This window comes from Gymnoscopelus braueri (genome assembly GCF_963280865.1).
Source record: "Gymnoscopelus braueri genome assembly, chromosome: 10".
Classification (NCBI taxonomy): domain Eukaryota; kingdom Metazoa; phylum Chordata; class Actinopteri; order Myctophiformes; family Myctophidae; genus Gymnoscopelus; species Gymnoscopelus braueri.
The window spans coordinates 20,803,665-20,818,608 of record NC_137611.1 but is presented as its reverse complement, the minus strand read 5'-3'; the positions used below and the strand labels follow the sequence as shown (position 1 = coordinate 20,818,608).

General features: G+C 40.7%; 1 protein-coding gene across 1 annotated transcript in view; it reads left to right on the top strand.

Moving 5' to 3' along the window:
- The first annotated feature begins 861 nt into the window (after positions 1-861).
- LOC308094463 (activated CDC42 kinase 1-like) overlaps positions 862-14,944 on the top strand; it is a 146,036-nt gene continuing 131,953 nt past the window's right edge. Inside the window, exons 1-2 of the mRNA XM_080441128.1 lie at positions 862-1,086; positions 11,732-11,966. The gene's annotated coding sequence lies outside the window, so the exon portion shown is untranslated. The remainder of the gene's footprint in view (positions 1,087-11,731; positions 11,967-14,944) is intronic.

Below are 14,944 nucleotides of genomic sequence, written 5' to 3'. Positions count from 1 at the left end.
CGTTGTTATTGTTATTATTATTTATGGGTTTATTATGCTGTTTCCTTTTTTATTTTTTGTATTAGTTATTTGTTTGTCAGTGGGTTAGGGGTGGAGGGAGGGAATGGGATAATTACTGTAGTGTGTGCTGTGGGGTATGTATCTGCTGTACACCTGTTTCTCAATTAAAAAGGAGTTCAAGAAAAAAATATAATTGTAATAATAAAGTACACCCATAGACCAATTATTTGTTTACCAACATTGAGACTGGACGCACAGTTGATTGTTTCATGCAATCAATTCTCAACCTGTTGTTTTGGGGTGCGCTGGTTTCAGTTCATTCAACCTCCTCTTGTGTGTTGGCTAGTGAGGCCTGATAGAATGGGTTCCATTTGGAGCCAGTATGACGTTTGGAGCCAGTGTGACGTCGTCTGTTAAGGGTCTATAATCCGGTGCCACACACATTATGCAGGGCTCACGCAGGAGTTTTAAACTATATGGTTTTGTGGGGTCTGAAATATTTGAAAACTGCAAACAAAGGAGTATTTATTAAGTGTATTACATAATATAATTAAAGATTTTAGTTACTTTTTTCTTTCTTTAATTATTTTTACTTCAAAGGGCAGACAGAAATGAAACGTTTGGGAAACACTGTTGTAATGTAAACGCACACAAAGTGAAGTGGTGCATGTCTCTTTAAGAGTGGGTTGACAGGCGAGAGAGAGAGCGAGAGAGAGCGAGAGAGAGCACGCATTGACTCTCGGCCAGCTCAGCAGACAGACAGACAGACAGACAGATACAGACTGACTGCACTGCGTACCGCGCAGGTGAAGAAGGATTACAACTAGCCTACTACTACTAATAATTATAATACGAGCGGCAGAGTTTTATTAATGTTGGCCCACATTATTCATGTGACGGATGAGATGAACCCGCGGCGGTGAGTTTATTCTAGATGACAATTAGTGCCGCAGTGAAGCTACTTTGTAGCTGAAAGTTTGCCAGGAGAGCCAAACACAACAGGGACACGAGGAGGAGGAGGAGGAGGAGGAGGCGGCGACTGTGACTGTGACTGTGACAGCAGAGTGACAGAGCTGAGAGTGACAGGTAAGGTGCAGACAACCAGACATGTGGTGGAAGAAAAGTACTCGGATATTTTTACTTGACCTGAGGCCGATTCTACAAAAATGTCTTCTCAATCCTAACAGTTTTCCTGAAACACTTATGTTGCTGTAATATCAGTGGTGCTCAAACCTTTTCATGTCAAGGACCGCCTCAATTATATGTGTTTGGCCGCAGACCCCCATCTGAACATATGTGGTTCCCCCAGCAGCAGACATTAGAGTTAGAAATGTTCGCTTAAAAATATATATATATCAAAGATTTACACACATTTTCATGATTTTTCAAAAATAGCAGATCTACGAGCTTGAAGATCTGCTATTTTTGAATAGCCAAAGTATAAAATACTCGTTTAAATTAAGAGGTAACACACATATGTGTAAGTAAAAGTAGCAATATCACATTATAAAAATACTCGTTTTACAAGTAAAAGGCCTATGTGTTCAAAATGTTACTTGAGTAAAATTACAAAACTATTGGCATCAAAATATACTTAAAAGTCTACAAGCTCACAACGCTTGGCGATGTGTTGTGAGCTTGCAGATCTGCTATTTTCAAACAGCCTAGGTATAAAATAGGGCTAAAGTGGTAAATGTATGTTTCATAATTTAATAATTTATATCTGCTAAGTAATTAGTAACTAAAGTTTTCAAATAATTGTGGTGGAGTAAAAGTACAATATTTGCCTCTGAGATGTAGTGGAGTAGAAGTAGGTAGGTAGGACAGGTATGCTTTATTCATCATCCCCGAGGGGAAATTACAAGTATTGAAGTACAAGTATTGAAGATTGGAAATACTCCAGTGAAGTAAAATACCTCAAAGTAGCCTACAATTTCATGTTTTACATTTACATGAAAAGCAGCAATGTTTGCATTGCAAATATGCCAATTTAAGACTATAATGCCTGTTGTTGTCATTGTGTGATGTCACACTGTCATTTATTATTATAAGCTATACGTAATGCGTTACAGAAAACAGTAAACAGGTGACATGAAATGTCACTGCAAAAGTGGCTGTTGTGAAACCTACTTGGAGCATTTTGTTCCACAACTTTGTGGAAATATCAGCTTATGAACTTTTAATATACTGAACCACAAGCCTATAGCCCCCCCACCCTGACCAGCACTTGGAATTGTACGAGTTGAGGCATTAAATATGACAATTTGGCCAATGTTTGACCAGTTTTTATAGTATAGTTTGTTGATTACTTTTTATGCTGTAATGTTTTTTTTAAGGCATTAAAAAGTCCTTAAATTGTCACTTCACTGTCATCTGGGGACCCCCACAAAAGCATGCGGGGACCCCCCTGGGGGTCCCAACCCACAGGTTGAGAACCACTGGACTACAGTTGGTTTAAGTAGGCAGAGAAGTAGGCTGTTTTCTGTTAAATGCTGAGAATTACAGTATTACACAACAGCTTGTGATGTCAGTGTCACCATTTCATACACAGGGACACCCCAAGTGGCTGAAGTGGGTAGTAGGCTACCCCATATGAAATCAATAAAAAAATCCTTATGATTATAGTTAACATAAAAGTCGATATATTTTATTGCAGCAAACACGTTTTTTTTACCCTGTAAATGTAAAACAAAAGACACAAAACATCCCTTTCACAAACCTCCGGGCCTTCCAACCTTGATGAATCTTATAGCACAGGAGAGAGGATCTTACATCTCTGATGTGTGTGTGGTCAGCGCATGTTGGTGCTACTGAATGACCTCTAGTGGCCTAATAATAACAATGTTCATAATCACTGAGAGGACAATGCCTTTCAAATCAGAACAAGGCAGGCTGAAGTGCAACACTTAGAGTGTGACCAAACACTATCAACACAAACAAAGGCCGAGGAGAACACAGAGTGAGTACAAACTGAACACATGACGGGATGTGTGTAGCCTACCACAGGCAGTGATGGAAGAACTACTCAAAAGTATCAATACGGCAATGTAGATAATACTCTGTTACAAGTGGACGTCCCGTTTTCAAAATGTACTTGAGTAAAAGTACAAAAGTATTGGTATCAAAATATACTTAAAGTACCAAAAGTAAAAAGTAGTCATTGTGCAGAATGTCCCATTTCACAAGTTCAAAATGTATAGAAATCTTTTGAAAATAGCAGATCAGTAAATATATATATAGGGCTGAAGTGGTTAGTGTAGGTTTTGTATTAATAATCAAAATTTACAAAGTAACTAGTTACTAAAGATTTCAAATAATTGTAGCGGAGTGAAAGTATCATATTTTACTCAGATGTAGTGGTGTAGAAGTAAAAGTATTGAAAATTCCAAATTTTACCTCAAAATGAGTACATGCACTTAGTTACTTTACACCACTGCAAACGTGCCTATATACTTTGCTGTATGATGCAGTCACTTCTGCCAATAATATCGGACTTTCAACTGAAAAATGCAATGTGACTGCTAGTGATTGGACGATATGAAGATTACACATCACGATTATTGTGATTAACGATATTATCGCGATAATCCAAAAATGCTTAAAACTTAAAATGCCACTTTTGTTAACCACTTCTACCCCCAGGCAGCATCCCTATTCTGGGGGGAACGTTTGCCAAAAATAGCCGATCGACAGCCGATCACAGCCGATCACAACGCGTCGCGATGCGACGCGTTGTGAGCTTGTAGATCTGCTATTTTCAAATAGCTGATGTATATGTTAAAGTGCTCATGTGGCCCATAGTCGCTTATTTTGGGCTGGTTTTCCTAGACCTGGTTGCTTGTTTCTCTCACAGAATCTGGCAACACTGGGTTTAAGTGGTACTGAATTTGCAGCTCATCAAAAGCTAATTCATTCATCTAGACTAGTGTATAAAGGAGGACAATTATCACGGTAATAACGATTATCGTCCCATCCCTAAATGTGACACTGTAATACGAAGTACTGAGTGAACGAACTAGGCTTTACAATGGCTGTCAAAAATGTCCAGCATATGAGCACTATAACAGGAGTTGTACAGTACAAGTTAATATTATCCTTTATATGTCTTGTCAAGTTTTGTAAAGGCAGGTGACTAATGTTTTGAAATTGGATATTTTGTCCTCTGAGTGAAAGCAAAACCATGAAAATGGAGGAATGGAAATCTGAGAAAAAAATCTAAAAGAATCGTAGAGGTGGCAGAGGTTGTTCCTGTCTTCACTTGTTATGTTTCATCTGTCTCCTACTCTCTCTTCTCTCACACACACACACACACACACACACACACACACACACACACACACACACACACACACACACACACACACACACACACACACACACACACACACACACACACACACACACACACACACGCCTGGTGATAGAAGGCCTGAGGGCAGTACTTACAGGATCTTTGCCTCCTACACATTACACACTCACACTCACACTACACCTCCTCTCACCTCAGCACACTCCAACCCAGCCTTGGTATACCACACACACATGGACGCACAGTCGCACGCACGCACCGTTCATTGAGTACACACACACACACACACACACACACTCACTCTAGAGCACTTGATTCCATGGATGTCATGCGTACATGACCTTCTCTTCTTCACCATTTCCATAAGGCGTACAGGTCAGCTGTAATTCATATCGTTTTTATGCTCATCATTATTTAAATCAGTTTGCACATAGCTCCTTTTTCCCCCTTTTTTTTCTCTCTGGCCCATTAACCTTCATGGCTCACAGCCAATTGTAGGGCAATACAATCACACTGACCCACCATTATCACCCCAGGGGGCAAAGTCCTGTAGCTACATTCTATTACAGTAGATGATGATGCATTGTAAGTCCTGTAGCTACATTCTATTACAGTAGATGATGCATTGTAAGTAGATGATGCATTGTAAAGTACTTGAGCTACATTCTATTACAGTAGATAATGTTACATTGTAAGTCCTGTAGCTACATTCTACTACAGTAGATGATGCATTGTAAAGTCCTTGAGCTACATTCTATTACAGTAGATGATGCATTGTAAAGTCCTTGAGCTACATTCTACTACAGTAGATGATGCATTGTAAAAAAAAAAACTGACCTATTTTAGTGGGTCGCGGACTCATTAAAAAACAAATTATCTGCTATTTTTGGCTTTAGGGTTTGGGTCAAAAATGGCAAAACATTTTAACAGTGCCATTGATAAAATCACCATCTCACAAACCGCCAGACTAATCAGCAACACATTTCTTGGGCACACTGCCAGTATCCAACTTAGTATACCTCCGCCTTTTAATTACTTTCACTATTTATTCTTTTCACGTGTCTAGATCTGACAACACTAAGTCCTAAAAAAAAATATATATATATATATATATATATATATATATATATATATATATATATATATATATATATATATATATATATATATATATATATATATATATATATATATATATATATATATATATATATATATATATATATATATATATATATATATTTCAAATGTAGGAAACGGAACAATTAAGATAGTCGCGACCCATACAAATCGGTCCGCGACCCAAAGATGGGTCCCGGCCCACTGTTTTGGAAACAGTGGTTTAGAGAGAGTACAATCACAGCCAGGCGTCATGATGATGACAAGTTCCAATGGCTTGAAAACAAAGTCACCCAGGAAGCTGTAAGTCAGTGCTGGGATCAATGCCCGCTAGGCAGCTGGCAACACAGCCGGTGCCAAGCGGGGCCCATTGCCAACTCCCCTAGAACAGGATGCTGCCGTTTGAAAGCGTGGTACACCTTCCTGTGTGGAAAAAACACAGATTGAAAAAGGCTTGATGAGTAAGAGCAATTGAAGCCATAGTTTATATACAGCAGCTGATAAGAAATATTTGCAGATAGGCGTTTTCACAGGGGAGAACCAGTTCAGAAAGTCCAATGACAGTTAAGGACACGATATCCATCAGCACTGGTGTTAGGATGTTTGTTTGTGTTTCCAGAACAGTAGTGATTTGCCTGTTAAATTAGTGACAGATTTATGCTCCTAGTATGAAGAAGTATCGGTAACAAGATATCTCTTCCCTATACACATAAACAGTAATATTATGCAATATGTTGGATTGTAGATATGGTAATATTGTGATATAGCATGTGTTGTGTGTTTTCTTGGTTGAAAGGCTGTATTACAGTAAAGTGATGTAATTTTGTGTTGTAGCTATACTGTTATTTGCATTTATCCACTTAGTTTCTATATAGGCATTACTATTACTACTACTCCTTATTGGTACTGTATAGCACTTTTTAAAAACTAGAGGTTCGGACAGCTACGCGTCTTACTTTTCCTCTTACCAATGTTAACCACATTGGTCCAACCACCTGGCGTCCATATTTCGGGCATATCGATATAGATTTCCCCCAAAAGTTCAAAGAAATTAAAAAATGTCAGAAGTTTCTGGACTCGAACCCGCAACGTGCTGTCAGGCTACATTGAGCCTAGGTGCCCGGACCCTCTTCTCAACACACAGAGGAGGGAGACATGGCAAAGTGTTAGGTTACTGTGCGTGGGCGCGTGTGTGAGAGTGAGAGTGAGAGATAGTGATAGTGATAGTACAGTTTTCTGTAAGTTCTTCTCAAACCCCCAGAGAGAATAGTGTTTCAATGATGCTGACTGGTAGGGGAGAAGGCTTTTGGACACCGGGTCGTATCAAATGACCTGCTACTGTGTTTGACTGTTTTCTCGGGAGAAGAATAGGAAAAGCTATTTCTGTTGTTAATAGAACCGTTCAGTGATATGGGATTAGGTTAGGTTGTGCTTACGGCTTAATTTGGTGACGTCTTCAAAGTCTAAGCTGCTGTGTTGTTTAACTACTAACATAAAATGCTGCACAAAATATAGTAACACTATCAGGTTTACACAATATTGAAGAGGAAGTGACTAAATGAACAACTAAAGACTCTTGAAAATCCCATAGTTCATCCACACAAGTACATCATTCAAAAACAGGTGCAGTTAGAGTCCAGAGTTGATATGAGGGAGATTTTAGATCTACTACTTTTGACACTTTAGTGTGACGCTGTAGTATGATCAAGTTAGGGTATTCATTTATGAAAAAAACACAAAAAGTTTGAATGTGGAGATTTCTGCCCCGACGGCAAGGATCTGTTAGTGCCTGACCTGAAAGAACAGTCCAGTCCCAGACAAAGGCCATTGTTTGTGTGTTCAAGTGAGCCTGATGAATAAAGATTTGGCCATTCGAAACGCGGGAGTGGTGACACGCTGACTTCATCAGTTGGTTGGGTGGGGGGGGGGGGGGGGGGTGAAAGAAAGGGCGTTCTGTTGACTGTGTGGAGTGCATGAATCAGCAGTGACTCTGCAGAGGGCTGAGACAGGGGATTAAGTCTGACTAGTCTCTGCTGTTTGTTTTATTATCTCTCCTACCTGACCAGATAACCAACAGTGAGGTTTCATTACATCTATGCTCGCATGCCGTCCACATTTACTTGTGTTTACACTGGACACCAGCCAAACCCTATTAGTGCAGCTGCCACCCACTCCCGCTTGGAGTTCTGACCATGTTCTCCTGCTCCTGCAATGCTTTCAACCCATCATGCCCGTAGTTTAGTTTTTGACCACCCACTCCTAGGGCTGTCACGATTCATGAGATTTTGTTTGACGATTCATTGTCACTCAAATAATTGCGATTAATGATTTAATTGTGTTTCTGTCATTGGAAAGTTATGAATAAAAATTACATTTCTTTTTTACTTCGTAACCAAACGTTGCGCAGGGCAGATATGACAAATAACATTGTTTTATACTTAAGAAATAGCCGATCTACAAGCTCAAAATGCATTTTTCAACATGGAAATGATTATGCAAAAAATAATTGCAATTATCTCAAATAATTGCAATTAGGCGATCATGTAATAATTGTGACAGGCCAACCCACTCCCACTCACAGCAAAGTTTAAGTGCTCCCACAATGTTTTCATTGGGACTCAAATACAAACAAAAAGACAGCATGAGAGAGAGAAGGGGGGGGGCGGATTTGACAATTTCAGCACCACAGAGGCACGGACAGAGACACAATGGGCTGGGCTAACTTCTTATCAGTATTAATAAACAGATGCCTATTTACAGTGGATAATTTGTAGGTATCGGTAATAATGTGGAATGTTGAGCAGTTGTGGTCCAGTCTATCCCGCAACGTATTAACGTAACTGACAAAGCAAACTCACCATCGATATGTTCAGGGGCAGTGGTGGAAAAGGTTCTCAAATGTTTACTTAAAGGGATAGTTCACCCCAGACACAAAGAGTCTCCTTTGTGTCTCCTACAGGAACCTCTGCCTACCGGTCCGCTGGTCATCAAATTATTGGCTTAGGAATTTTACAAAAACAAAATATCCATGAATTCAAGTCTCCATGGGGTGACTAATCGATAGGGTGAACTATCCCTTTAAGTAAAAGTATAAATACTCTGTTACAAGTAAAAGTCCGGTAATCAAAATTTACTTGAGTAAAAGTTCAAAAGTACTTTTACTTTTAAAGCATCAAAATAAAGTACCGAAACTAAAAATACTCATTATGCAGAATGTCCTGATTCACAAATTACCATATGTCTAAAATGTATACATTTCTTTCTAAAATAGATGCAATTTGTCAACAAAAAGACACTTTTTATTTGGGACCCATAACCTTTCCCTGGCTGGGGGACCCATATAAAAGACCACCCATGCCATGGGTCCTGGGACTAATTACATTGAAAACCTAGCAACATCAATGTGGGAGCTGAGCTCTATATGTGGAAATTCATATTGCAAATTTGCAATGATGAGAAAAATGCAGTTCATTGTGTAGCCCTATTGGGAACCATTGTGTCAGAGGACCAAACTCAGCAGGGGTACAAGGGACTTTTCATTCTAGCCCAGTGGTGTATGGGATTTATTTTAGACCATTCATAGAGGTCTCTGGAGACCGTGTGTGTGTGTGTGTGTGTGTGTGTGTGTGTGTGTGTGTGTGTGTGTGTCAGTCAGGGTGGGGGCTCCAACCATAAACTGCCATTTCCTCTCTGCACTGCCCACTTGTAGAGTGTTGCATAACGGAAATGTAAAAACCGGCAGCAGGCCCCACAGACAGACACGTGGTGTCAAAGAGTGCCGTCAATGGGAGATGACATGCTTTTTAGTGTATGAACGCATGAATGCCGTGTGTCAATGCATCAGTGACATGCCTGAGGCTATTGCTACTGTCACACTGTTTGCTGTGTGTGTTTGTTTGTTTACAATACAGGCCTGTGAGCGTGGTGTGGTTGGTGTCACTGGTCAGCATTTCTCCACTGTGCATAGCTGGCAATGTAACCCACCCCTCTGTACTGTATGTGTGTGTGTGTGTGTGTGTGTGTGTGTGTGTGTGTGTGTGTGTGTTATGTGTGTGTTTTCTGATGGACAAAGGACTCATTTGTGGAGAGCAGGCGGGGAGGAAGAATAGTTTGGTGTTTCTTCTTTCTTCTGGTGAGTGGTTGGGGTTCTCTGGCAGTGCATGGATCTAGCGAGCTACAGTGCTTCACTAGGTGGTGGGTGGACCGTGTCCTGTGAATCACATTGATTCATTCATGCTGCCCTCTCCTGCATGAGGCCCCATGCGGGGCATGCATTCATACGCCGGCCCCCACTTTGCCTGGAACAATGTCAAGTCAATTGACATTTCAGCGTGGGAAGTCGGTTGCGGAAGTGGTCCATATACTGCATGTTATTGATCCTTCCGGCTTGGTTGAATCTGTGAGTCGCTCTGGACTTGTACAGTCTGCCTGGTGCCTGACTGACCACATGCTCCCTGCGAGTTGCAAGGACTCGAGTTCAAATCCGATAGCCAGTCTTGTCTTGCATGTCTTCCCTCGCTCTTCCTTCAGTTTTCTGTCTCTCTGCACTCTCCTATCTAAATAAAGTGATAAAATGCCAATGGAAAAATAACAGGTTTCTAATAAATGCCTAAATGGTCATTGAAATTAGATTTGACAGTTGGATCGAAATGTTATTTATTAGATTCTTTCAATTCATGCCCATCTGGGTGTTGAATCTACACATCAAGCTACATCAATAATCGGTGGCTATCTGTAAATCGTTTAGGTGATGTATGACTGTAACATCTGCTTTTGTCGCACGGATAGATTCACCGCTCTGAGCTGAGCTCGGTGCAGGTGAGGCCTATTGGTTTGGTTGCACATCCTGTGTGTGTGTGGGTGGATTTAAACTGACTAGGATAGGTTTCATTTACCCTGAAATAAGCAGCATTAAGACATACATATTTGAAAGGCTGTTGTCTGTGTGGGCTAGTAGCTCATATGTCTGTTACATCTTCTCTGGACTGCTGGGGATTTGGTATTTTTAAGGGGACTAAGGCAAGAACCAATAAAAAAGGTAGATGCGTGTCAGAGGGGTAAATCTTTGGAACGGTTTGGACGATGAACTGAAAAAGTGTACAGTAGATCCATAAATAAATTGAAAATAATGTATAAATCTAAAATAATATATAAATATAGAACATTAATGTGAATTATAAATACTTGAAGGAATGTTAGCTTTGCTAGATTATCTTATAAATGATATCTTAATTACATATTAATTATGTATTATAAAGTATTATTCAAATTGATTACTATAGCATTATATATGGATATTGTAATATGATAATTCAAGTCTTGTCTTTTGGTTGTTGTGATCACGTTTGTCTTGTTTTTCTCTGTTGTGTTAATCTTCTCTTTTGTCTGTTTTCTCGTTTGTTTGTTTGTTTTTTCTTGTTTTCTTGTTTTTCTTTTTTTCCTTTACGTCAATTTGTTTTGTGTGAAAAAGGATAGGCAAAATAAGCCATTGGCTTCAGCCTACACCTTTTTGGTCTAAACCATATATGATATGATATGATATGATGATATGTTGAATATATTGAATTTATCCTGCTAAGACCAAAATAAAATACTACTACTAAATACTACTACTACTACTACTATTACTGTCATTAGTCTTCGTGTTCATCAGGTGCACATATTCTTAATTTCATGACAAATCTTGTCAATCCTGACACCGCCCCAATATTAACCCATTAAGACCTGAGGCCGATTCTACAAGTGCCAGTAGTTCTCTTCACTTTCAAGATTTTTCAAAAGTAACAGATGTACAAACTTCTTTTTTTTATGCTATTCTTGAATAGCCAACGCTAAGATCTAAAATGACATAGATGCTTCCCCGGACAGTCCTAAATTCTTTGCTTTGGTTCTGTAATTAAACACTTAAACCTTATATACTTTGTTGATCAAGGTCCCCCAGGGATCTATTCTTGGCCCCCTCCATTTTCTCCCTCTACACCAAATCTCTGCCGCAAATAGCGGATCTACGAGCTTGTAGATCAGCTATTTTCGCCAAATGATCGCCTATTTTCACCGGCTGTTCGCCTATTATCAAATGCCCATAATAGGAACACTTTCGTTCAAGTGGTTACATTTCCGATTTCAAGCCCTGATTAGTTTAGATGAATTTATGTCACCAGATGTTTTGGTATAGGTGGAGATCCCTGATAGTAATGTCACGATGGACACCCCAGTCAACCATAATGTAATGTATGTGGGTTTCTCTCTTTGCCATGTGGACTCCAGGAATTGCTCCAGTAACCTACTATACCCCCCCCCCAGGTGTTGACTGACTGATGGACGGAGATGTTCGAGACGGTGTGACCAGCAGCAGGCACACGATGGACCTGTAGCCAGTCGTCCCTTCACCAGGGAGCTCAGGTCACTGAACCTGTCCATGGGCCACCGGACCTTCTGTCCTCCGTCAACCAGCAGGGTCCGAGAGGAGGCTGCTCACTGACAAGGAAGCAGGAAACGGAAGGAGGAGCCTTTTTGTCCTCCGATTCAAACATTGCAGGTAGGATCGCATATGTGCGTGTGTGGTGTCTAATCTCCCCTTTTTGAGAGTGTGTGTAACACTCTCTAAGAAACACCCTGTCCATTTGTGGGATGTGTTTAGACTGAATTGTGGGCGTGTTTGGTAAAAAAGGCTTTGCAACGCGTCATGATTGGTTGCCCTGTCAGCTTATTGTAAGCGACATTGCCCTTGTTTTTCTGTGAAGGTGCTTGTAAAGACTGGTGGTTGCGGTTTGTCCCTGTTTCTAAAACGTTGTTGATATTTGGTATGAGTTATTGGTTGATATATTGATATATTTCACACAAACACACACACGCACACGCACACACACATTCTTGTTTTGTGTGTGTAGGTGAGGGGTATGGCACCTGACCACTTGACCCATGTAGCATACTGTATATGCCCTGACCACTTCGCTATCGGTCGCCCTGTGATGTACATGTTTGATATTGCCTCATGGGGAAAGGTGTTGGAGATGGTTTCCTCTACATGATACTATTTGTTGTGTTCAGAATACCTGGTTAACACATGAAGTGACTCATCATCAACCTTTAATAATATATCTAAACACTTTCAACTATGTCATTCATTGTAGGCAACATTTCCCCCCCAAAAAAAAGAAATGGACAAAAATTTCCTCCTAAAACGTTCTAGAACTTTGTAAAATTTCAGGAATGGCCTATCCACAAGCTCAAAATGTGTCACAATGCGAATTGCGATGCGTTTGAGATTTTAGACTTCTTTTTTTTTTGCTATTTGACAAAGTATATAGGGCTAAAACTGACCATGATCTTGGCACTAGGATTAACCTGGGACTCTTGCTTTATTACAGTATGTACATAAAAAGACTACAATTCACAGTATTCAACAGTGTGGTATGAGTTTTCTTCACTAAATCTATATAATTTAAGCCAGAGAGTGTATTTGTGTGCGTCTGTTTGTGTATTTGTGTGCGTCTGTTTGTGCACAACAAAAATACGCTAGTAGCCTGATCGATGACACATTTTTGGGTTCAATTTTGGAGTCCTAGACCAGTGGTTCTCAACCTGTGGGTCGGGACCCCCAGGGAGGTCCCCACAGGATTTGGGGGAGTGTGTGGGGGGGTCCCCAGATGACAGTGAACCCCCCCCCCTTTTTTAACAGAAGCATTCATTGCATACACATCCACAACATATAATTGGATTGCCTCATATACAGTAGATCCAAATTAAGAAAAAACTGTAATATGCCAAATTTGTTTTAGTTTCCCTCCCCCCAAATGAAAAACACAAAGGACACAAGTCTTACAAGACAAAAGTGAAATAAGAAAAAAAAAAAACAATACCCAAAACCCCAAACAATGCACCAAAACGTATGCATGAGGTCTGCCGGAGCGTGTTGACATCCATCACAGGCTGACGATACATTCTCATAAATTCTAGAGAAGCAAGCCTTGGTATAATAAGTACGATGTGGTGCTTTACATTGGATAAGAATGTCTCGCACAGAAAGAAGACCCATGAACACACTTCAACATCTCCTCCAAAACCTCCTCCGAGATCTCTTCCCCCAAATCCTCCTCCCAGCTAGCTTTCACACGGTTTAATGAGTCCGGGCGTAACAGACTAATCAGATCATATATATATGAAATGGCACCTTTCAAAGATGGAATCGGGGTAAAAAGATTATATAAAGTAGAGTAATTTGGTAAATTGGGAAATGTGGGAAGAGTATTGCGAACAAAGCTACGAACCTGTAAGTGTCTGGAAAAATGGTGGTTACAATTTAAGGACTTTTTAAGACTTTTTTTAATACCCCCCCCTAAAAAAAAAGTAAAGAAAAAGACCATTACTGCAACACAAGGCGTTGTGAGCTTGTAGAGCTACTATTTTCACAATATTTATCTGTGGAACCAAGTCAAACAAAATTGAATACCTCCTACTGTACATTCCAAGTGCTTATCACGGTGGGGGGTCCCCAGTTCAAATATGATTATTTTGGGGAGTCACAGCCTGAAAAGGCTGAGAACCATTGTCCTAGACCACCGATTACCGATACTTTGGATGAGTTTTTGTCCAAAAGTGCAAAGTTTTCAAATATAGCCGATCTACAAGCTGAGCTTGTAGCAATGTTTTAATGACGACATGCCCATATTTGGGACGCCATGTTGAAAGTGGTTCAAACTGTTCGGACACATCGGCTGCATAATTGTCAACATTGATGTCATGAAAAGGTTAAGTAATGGCTCTACTATTGCTCGACTATTTGGTCTCAGTGTGAGAGCTACGGTATGTAGACACATGAGCTCATGTCAGACGCTGACTGTGTTTTCCTTTCTGGACGGTGGTGGGGTGGGGGTGGGGGGGGGGGGGGCTGCTGAGTCACCGTGCGTCTGAATGGATGGCATTCAGGTTTAATGTGTAAAGCAGCAAACACCAGCCATGATGTCAAGTGCGTTCACAACGGATTGGTTTTGCGCACGTGCCGTGCCGGTGTGTGTGTGTGTGTGTGTGTGTGTGTGTGTGTGTGTGTGTGTGTGTGTGTGTGTGTGTGTGTGTGTGTGTGTGTGTGTGTGTGTGTGTGTGTGTGTGTGTGTGTGTGTGTGTGTGTGTGTGTGTGTGTGTGTGTGTGTGTGTGTGTCTGTCTCTGGATGCTTGTGGTGTGCGTTGCCGCCGTTCCTCGTTTGCACACGTGGGTGGATTTGGTTGGAACGCCAAAATACACAATCGAATCACAAAGAGAGGCCGTGGTGCTGCGTCTGTGTGGGTGAGGAGGGTGAGCGCGACACAGAGTAATGGCTGGGTAAACCCTGCGTCTGTGTGGGTGAGGAGGGTGAGCGAGACGCAGTAATGAAGACGACAGTGTAAAATGAACACTGGTGAGTTTTTGTGGTCAGTCAGCTCCGCTGGAAAAACAACACACTTGACAACCCCCCCCTCTCCATCCTTCCAGTAAACAACATGACGAGGCTGACCAATTCTTGTGTGTGTGTGTGTGTG